This window comes from Mytilus edulis, chromosome 12 (genome assembly GCF_963676685.1).
Source record: "Mytilus edulis chromosome 12, xbMytEdul2.2, whole genome shotgun sequence".
NCBI classification, from domain to species: Eukaryota; Metazoa; Mollusca; class Bivalvia; order Mytilida; family Mytilidae; genus Mytilus; species Mytilus edulis.
The window spans coordinates 7,789,173-7,798,216 of record NC_092355.1 but is presented as its reverse complement, the minus strand read 5'-3'; positions in this window follow the sequence as shown (position 1 = coordinate 7,798,216).

The window sequence follows — 9,044 nt, the reverse complement described above, 5'->3', positions numbered from 1 at the left end:
ACAGAAATACATCTCAAAAGTTTCAAAGTCAATAGACCATAATTTAGGGGTCCGGGCCAAATGATATCCATGGTAATGAGATGTGCTAATGCTAAAACAACTGCATACCAAATATATCTTTGACTTTTCACTAGAAGTTCACCATGAATTAGACCTAATCACAAACAAATACATTGTTGACGCCGCCGACGCCCGAAAAAAGCATACATATGTTTCGCTTTTTGACTCCGAAAAGCGAGAAAATAAACTAAGCTAAATTACAATCAAACCTTAATTATCAAAGGACAACTACAGGAATTACTGACATGCCAGCTCCAGACTTTCATTAAACTGATTGAAAGGTATGTCTTCAGTATACATTGTTTAAGAAAATCAAGTACAATCCCTCTCGTTATGGTTGTTTCATACCATCATAAAATATATGAGACGAACTTAACTCGTATCATGCCAACAACTGGTTTTAGAATAATTTGCATTTTTCGATGCAAAGACCCTTTGCATTAGACAATATAAAAACCAAAAAGCCTTTTTGGTTTTTATATTGTCTAATGCAATGGGTCTTTGCATCGAAAAATGCAAATTTATTCTAAAACCAGTTGTTTTATGCTTTGTAAAGAATATTAACATGAAATATTAGATGGGAAATACCTAAAAGTATAAGTTGATTGCATGTTGAGTCATTTTTTCGAATGATGTCCTTGTACCGACGATACAATTGAGTAAATGATTTGAACAGTTTGTGATATCGAAAACCCGGGTGTAATAATTTTCAGTAAGACAGAGACTTCTTGTATTAGAATCTAATATGTTGTTACATACACGAGCGAATCGAACAAGTTGAGATACGGAAACACCGTACGATGGTGACAAGGGAACGTCATCGTCTAAAAATTGATAATTAACAATAGGAAAAGAAAGCATCTCCTTCATCATACGTTTTAGTTTCAAGCTTCCAGCTACAGAACGATATAGATAATAGTATCAATATCCAGAAAAGGGAGGTATTTATTGTTAATATTAGCAGGATAATTCTAATCAGTCTACATACTGAGGTCGTAATTATTGAAAGCCAAATCATAATCCAAAAATCTTGAAGTGTTATATTTTAGTATCAGATGATGATTCTTTTGTCATTTTATAACGATACACAAACAAGTCCGCGATAAGTGTAGCACACCTAAGTATCTTTGAAAATCCGATAACATGACGATATATGGAATCTCAATACAAGCAAAACTGTTATCTATTAAAAAGTAAGGTAAGTTATAGAATCAAAGCAGGTTCGTTTGACTTAATTCTTTTGTTTGTTGTTGCTAAAAAATGATCTAAAAGAGTTTGAATACATAAATTCGCATTTTGTAAATGTGCATTTAATTAGTATAGGTGTTTGAAGTTTTTCTTAATAAGATTATGAGAAATAGTGGTATGTAGGGTAGAAAAAAACAACATTTGAACAGCTTTGGAAGCCAGGCCTCAGTTGACACTTTCATTGTATGTGGTTTCTCTTATACAGAGGTAGCTAAAGATTTATGTTTGTTACAGATGAAATTTTTCAAAAATGAAGTAGTTGGAATGTAAGTGAGTTTGTGATTTCCTTTTCAGAACCCCAAATGTAAAGTTTACGTCCAACAGTAATGATATTATACGCAACCTTATCAGTCGGAACAAAAACAAATCCCTTTACTAGTTTTTTCAGCTTATGTTTGGTACAAGAAATAGGGCTATTGTTGAGTAAAATATTCTTAAAAATGTTAAATATGAATATCAAAAATATACATGTTCATTACTGAATTAAACAAGAATGTGTCTATAGTACACGGATGCCCTATCCGCACTATGTTCAGTGGACCATGAAAATGGGGTAAAATCTCAAATATTGCATTAAAATTAGAAAGATCATATTATAAGCAACATGTGTACATTGTTTCAATTTGATTGGACTTTAATTCATCAAAAACAAAATCTCGACAAAAAACTTCAACTTGAAGTGGACCAGATGAACGCAGAGTAAAAATCATAATGCCGATAAATTGGGAATACAAAAAAGTATATAAGGATTTTTTATCAGTTTTTTTCTCGTTTAATCCATCTCGAGCAGCAAGTACGGAATGAGTTATGATTGATAATACGACACTCATTCCAAATAATAATTGATGGAGGACGATTTTTAGGGTCTTAGCTCATATGTTGCATTTACAAATGTAACCTGTTGTTGTATAAACCCAACAAAGATTAACAACAGTGGCATTAACCGTGTGGTTGTAAAATCTCATCAAATATTACCAGCAGTGCGTTAACCCTGTACTTGTATAAAAAATCAATAATGATCACAAGAAATTGCTCAACCATGTTGTTTTAATAAAAGAGCATATTGCTCTGAGGGATACGATTGCCATTGTTTTCATTGATTACATGTATTAGTAATATTTCAAAAATAATTCAACTGCACGTGTAAAATGTAATTTACGTAATCTGAATAGTTATTCAACTTTAAGAATAGCCCCCAGGGCGGATCCAGTAATTTAACAAAAGAGGGGGTTCCAATTATATGTCCCCATTCAAATGCACTGATCGTCCAACCCCCCTGGTACCGCCAACGCAAATCCTCGATACAAATGTACGGACAATGTACTTATTGTGTTTTATTTTTGTACTATCAATAGAATTTACTTTCCACAGCAGTTACTGGGAGTGAGAGAAGGTACTTCACTTCGTGCCTTATCACATACTTTCCTACGTGAATTAAAGGTGGAACCCAATTCCTAACTCTTTGAATATTTGATTTCCTTTGGGTCAGTGGGCATGACTCCTTTCCGTACACATATCATTCCTCTGTTTAAACTCCGATCGGTTTTAATATGATTTGACGTCTATCGGCAGAACGAGTTAATTTTTTCTCGACTTGTCGTCGTTTGATGAAAGTTACTTTTTAAAAGGAAGGGAGACAACTCAAAGCGATAAAATTGAAGACTCCATTTTGGCTGAAGGGTGTTCTAGTTACACCTTTACGTTGTAGATCGACTTCATTTATTTTAATTTTAATGATGCATATGATTTTAAATATGCAACAACAACAACCCTTAATATCAGACAGACATAGAAAGGATCTCGCGAGCTTCAAATTAATTAATGGAGTGGGGAATCCAGAGCAACCATTCAATCTGATCCCCTACAAGCCAAGAAAACTATACGCATGCGCATACTTACCTAAACAAACTATAGACTTGTGATTTGTAGCAAGGACGTATATTAAATGTTAATTAAACGACCTCCATTCATTAATGGAAGTACAATATCAAATATCAGTTTCATAACGTGCGTCTGGCGTATATATCAAATTTAGTCCTGGTATCTATGATGAGTTTATTAATGACAGAAATAGAAATAGATTTATCGATCGAAATTCGGAGAACTCTTGCATGTTATCAAAACTGGGGAATTCCCTCTGACGTGTTTCTAAATTTATAAAATCATAAAATATAAATACTGCTTAACTCTGATTTTCCGTGTTTTTTAACACGAAAACAAGTCAAGGTAAATATTGAAACATGAAGATTATGAGAAAAACATTATAGGACAGTTGTTTAAATTCAATCCTTTTGTTTTTTATACCATTTAAAGCAAGACAATCTCAAGAATCTTAGATGTTCCTTGATGTTTAGAATAAAACGGTTGACGTAAGTGCATGGTCCTGAGTCAATGGTATAAGTCTACAGTTTGCTTAAAAGCAATCGTATTTCAAAAACTCAACAAAGACTACCAGCAGTGGCATCAAGCGTGTGGTTGTAAAAACTCATCAATTATCACCAGCAGTGCATTAACCCTGTGTTTGTTAAAAATCAATAGTGACCAAAAGCAGTGGCATCTACCATGTGGTTGTAAAAACTCTACAAGGACTGCCAGCATTGGCAACAACAATGTCGTTGTAAAAACACAAAAAAAAACTACCTGCAGTGGCATCATACCTGTGGTTGTAAATACAATTCAAAGACCATTAGTTATGGCATCAACCCTGTGGTTGTAAAAACTCACCAAAGACCACCAACAGTGGCATCAACCCTGTGGTTGTGAAAAATCAACAAAGACCACCAGACTTAGCAACAATATGTGGTTACAAAACCTGATCAAAAACCACCAGTTGTGGATTCAACCCTGTGGTTGTTAAAATTAATCAAAGGCCACCAGTAGTGGCATCAACCCTGTGGTTGTAAAAACTCACCAAAGACCACCAGTAGTGGCAACAACCCTGTTGTTGTAAAAACTCCCCAAAGACCACCAGCAGTGGCATCAACTCTTTGGTTGTAAAAACTAATCAAAGACCACAAGTAGTGGCAACAACCCTGTGATTGTAAAAACTAATCAAAGACCACAAGTAGTGGCGCCAACCCTGTGGTTGTAAAAACTCACCAAAGACCACCAGTAGATGCATCAACTCTGTGGTTGTAAAAACTAATCAAAGACCACAAGTAGTGGCATCAACCCTGTGGTTGTAAAAAACTCACCAAAGACCACCAGTAGTGGCAACAACCCTGTTGTTGTAAAAACTCACAAAAGACCACCAGCAGTGGCATCAACTCTGTGGTTGTAAAAACTAATCAAAAACCACAAGTAGTGGCATCAACCCTGTGGTTGTAAAAATTCACCAAAGACCACAAGTAGTGGCAACAACCCTGTTATTGTAAAAACTCACCAAAGACCACCAGTAGTGGCAACAACCCTGTTGTTGTAAAAACTAACCAAAGACCACCAGCATTTGCATCAACCCTGTGGTTGTAAAAACTAATCAAGGACCACCAGTAGAGGCATCAACCCTGTGGTTGTAAAAACTAATCAAAGACCACAAGTAGTGACATCAACCCTGTGGTTGTAAAAACTTTCATTAGGAACGATAAAACACAAATGCTAAAGATGAATAGATAAATTCAAACATGAGGCGCTATTTGACCAAAAAGGACATAGAACGGAAAACAAATTTATTTATGGTCAACTCTGCCTAAGGGCTTTGGAACCTTAATTTCAATCTTGTTTCTAAATTAATTTAGCTTATCGAATCCAAATTTGTATATTGAATTGTATTCTGAGACGTTTTGTGTTCCTCAATTACAAGACTGAAGAATAAACATCTTTAGAAAAAATGTTTAATTCATCATCACCTTCCAATACTGAATATAAGCAAATAAAATTGAAAATGGAAATGGGGAATGTGTCAAAGAGACAACAACCCGACCAAATAAAAAACAACAGCAGAGGGTCACCAACAGGTCTTCAATGTAGCGAGAAATTCCCCCACCCGGAGGCGTCCTTCAGCTGGCCCCTAAACAAATACATACTAGTCCAGTGATAATGAACGCCATACTAATTTCCAAATTGTACACAAGAAACTAAAATTAAAATAATACAAGACTAACAAAGGCCAGAGGCTCCTGACTTGGGACAGGCGCAAAAATGCGGCGGGGTTAAACATGTTTGTGAGATCTCAACCCTCCACCTATACCTCTAACCAATGTAGAAAAGTAAACGCATAACAATACGCACATTAAAATTCAGTTCAAGAGAAGTCCGAGTCTGATGTCAGAAGATGTAACCAAAGAAAATAAACAAAATGACAATAATACATAAATAACAACAGACTACTAGCAGTTAACTGACATGCCAGCTCCAGACTTCAATTAAACTGACTGAAAGATTATATGATTTCATCATATGAACATCAGACACAATCCTTCCCGTTAGGGGTTTAGTATCATACCATCATAACATATATGAGCAGAACATAACCCGTGTCATGCCAACAACTGTTTTTAGAATAAATGTGGTAGTTCCGATGCAAAGACCTTATCAGTGACTCAATATTAACGCCAACATATGCAATCTTTAATGACTTGACAACATTATCATAATCATATCCCTTCTTAATAAGTCTATTCAAAGGTTTTGTAAGTTTTTGAGGTGAATACTGACACATTTGTGCTTTATAAAGAATATTTCCATAACAAATTGGATGTGAAATACCTGAACGTATTAGAAGTCTGCATGTTGAGCTATATTTACGAATGATGTCTTTATACCGATGATAGAATTTAGTAATTGTTTTGACTAGTTTGTGATATCGAAAACCCTGGTGTAATAATTTTTCAGTAATACATAAATTTCTCTCGTTAAAATCTAAAACATTGTTACATACACGAGCGAATCGTACAAGTTGAGATATATAAACACCGTAAGATGGTGACAAGGGAACGTCACCATCTAAAAACGGATAATTAACGATAGGAAATGAAAAATCATCCCTTTTATCATAAAGTTCAGTATTCAGCTTTCCATTAGTGATATAGATATCAAGATCGAGAAAAGGGCAGTGGTCATTGTTAGTATTAGCTTTATTTAAAGTAAGTTCAACAGGATAAATTTCATTAATATATGTAAAAGTATAGTTTTAACAGTATTCTTAATACTTTTTTTATCATAGTTGATGGACATTGGGGCCTTTGGTCGTCTGCGAGATGTCCTATTACCTGTGGTAATGGAATAGGAATGAAAACTAGACGATGTGACAACCCTCCCCCTTTCTGATGATGGAAATGGTTGTGTTGGTTGTGATACGGAGAGAAAACTATATTCCTTAGGGAATTGTGACGGTCAGTAATGTTATATATTTTGCATATCGTTTCTGATGACAGTTGTGTTTTATGCTGTTTCTTGGCTTTTACGGGTAAATAGTCAAGCCATTGTTTAATTGTGATATTTTACTGAATAAACAAGTCATGTGATAGCTGTACAAATACAATGACAAAGGGCATATTTGACAATCCTTTCCATAATTGACCATTTATTCATTTCATTTCTAATTACGAGTACATTTGTTTAAAGGCCAATTTACCTCTAATGTTTTCTTACTTTTTTCTTGCTACCGTAATTGGAAGTCATAGGGGCCTTTTATAGCCGACCATACGGTATTTGTTTTCTCATTGTTGAAGGTCGTACGGTTTGCCTATAAATACATCCACTTCATTTGAATTTTTGGTGGATGGTTGTCTCATTGGCAATCATACCACATCTCCTTATAATTTTATGATAGATGGATTAGTAATTTTGCACAAATATCCCCGTCCTTGCAGCGAACATATTTTTAATTATGGAACAGGTTATGGATTCATAAAACACTTTATGAATAGAGTGATATTTTACAAAAGTTGCTACACGAAAACACAGGAACGAAATATTACTCGCAAGGTCTTAAAACTTCAATGATAATCTATACAATGACTTTTAAGGTTAAAAATCTCCACAGACGATTCCTGTCATAACATAAGGTGATTTCAGGTGCAAATGTAAAAATATGTGTTGTCAGTATATATCATGTGTATCATAAATAGCGTGTATTTAAATAAATTAATGTTTCTTATATATGAATCTATGCATTTGCTCGTTAGTGCATCCCCGGTGTTCGGTTATGTGAATGTTGCTAAGCCTCGTTACTTCTAATTATGGAAATTTTTTCTTTCTTTTTGGGATTTTCAGGTTTTTGATTTCACACTGAGTATTATTTTTCCTTTTTCCTTTTAAATGTGACAGTGAACCAATTTGACTTAAAAAATATAAATCGAGATAAAAAATGCAATATATATAATTATAATTTCGCATTTTTGTCTTAAATTTCATATAATGCCTGCCATTTTTTTTCCAGAATCGTGCAAAGATGCAGGCAAAAAAAAAATCTGGTAAATATAATTCCTTACAAACAATATTTCCATTATCAGCACTTAATTTGAAAAGCATAATTTTATTTTTATTTTTCTATTATTTTCTAATTCATCAAAGGGATCAAAAATAAAAAATCCACAGTGATAAGTTCAATAGAAAATTTATTATTACAACAACAAAAAATACTTTAAAAAACAAATAAACAAAGTCAAGAAACGACGGACTGGCTATTCATGTACTTCTTATTCTTTATATCAACCACTAATCAAACCTTTATCTGCTGTATTTTAAAGGCTCTAAACAAATTGTCATTTTCGATGCCATCAAAAAACATAAGAACTTTGAAGACATACTATTCTATTTTTTTGGCAATTCAGTGTATTTATTTTTAAAGTAAAAGATAGAATAGAAAATTTATAAAAAAAAAGGCGGAAAATACCAATGGGACTTTCAAAACTCATTTGTTGAAGAAAAACTAACAATGTTAGGTGAAAAAAACCCTGAAAAAAGTCGAAAAGACGAACAAGTCCACAAAACACAACATATAACACTGAAGATTGAGCAATACAACCCTCCCCTCCCCTAAAAAAACCCACACAACCGGGGCTCCGGAAAGGTTAGCACTTACTACTCCACACATGTGGCACAAATTACTTTGTGATTGTCTTTTTGAAAACTTCTTGATTTTTCATAGTCGAAAAGTATTCTTCTATCTATTTAATTTGGGAAATCAACAACTCTTGTCGGTATACATGAAACAATCATCACGCATATAAGATACCTGTAGCCACAAACAATGAAAACTTATCACAGTGATCAGATACTTCTATTATACTTTGTAGAAAGAATCATTTTAAATTACACAAAATAAAAAAAGATTACAATGTCAATTTAAAGAGTCGGATAAAGAAACCATATATTTGTTGTTTGGGCAGTTTTTAGTGTTAAGCAGGACCTTCACTAATCTGCTATTGTATGATGAGTGTTAACTTTAGCATATAAGATCATCATAGTTTTTCGGAATGATTCGAATTGCTCAATCTATAGTGTTTTGTTACTTGTAGTTCGAGTGCGCATTTGTATCTTCTCCTCTCTTTTCAAGCAGACAGCTTTAATATAAAAAAAGATTATACATAAAATAACAATAAATCTTTACCAATGCTAAACACTTAAAAACCAATGAATAATCTGACAACGACTAGCATAAACAAAACATATACTTTATACATAACGCTTTCTTCAACAGGTCATACGCTGAATATATAAATAGTTATCAAAGGTACCAGGATTATAATTTAGTACGCCAGACGCGCGTTTCGTCTACATAAGACTCATCAGTG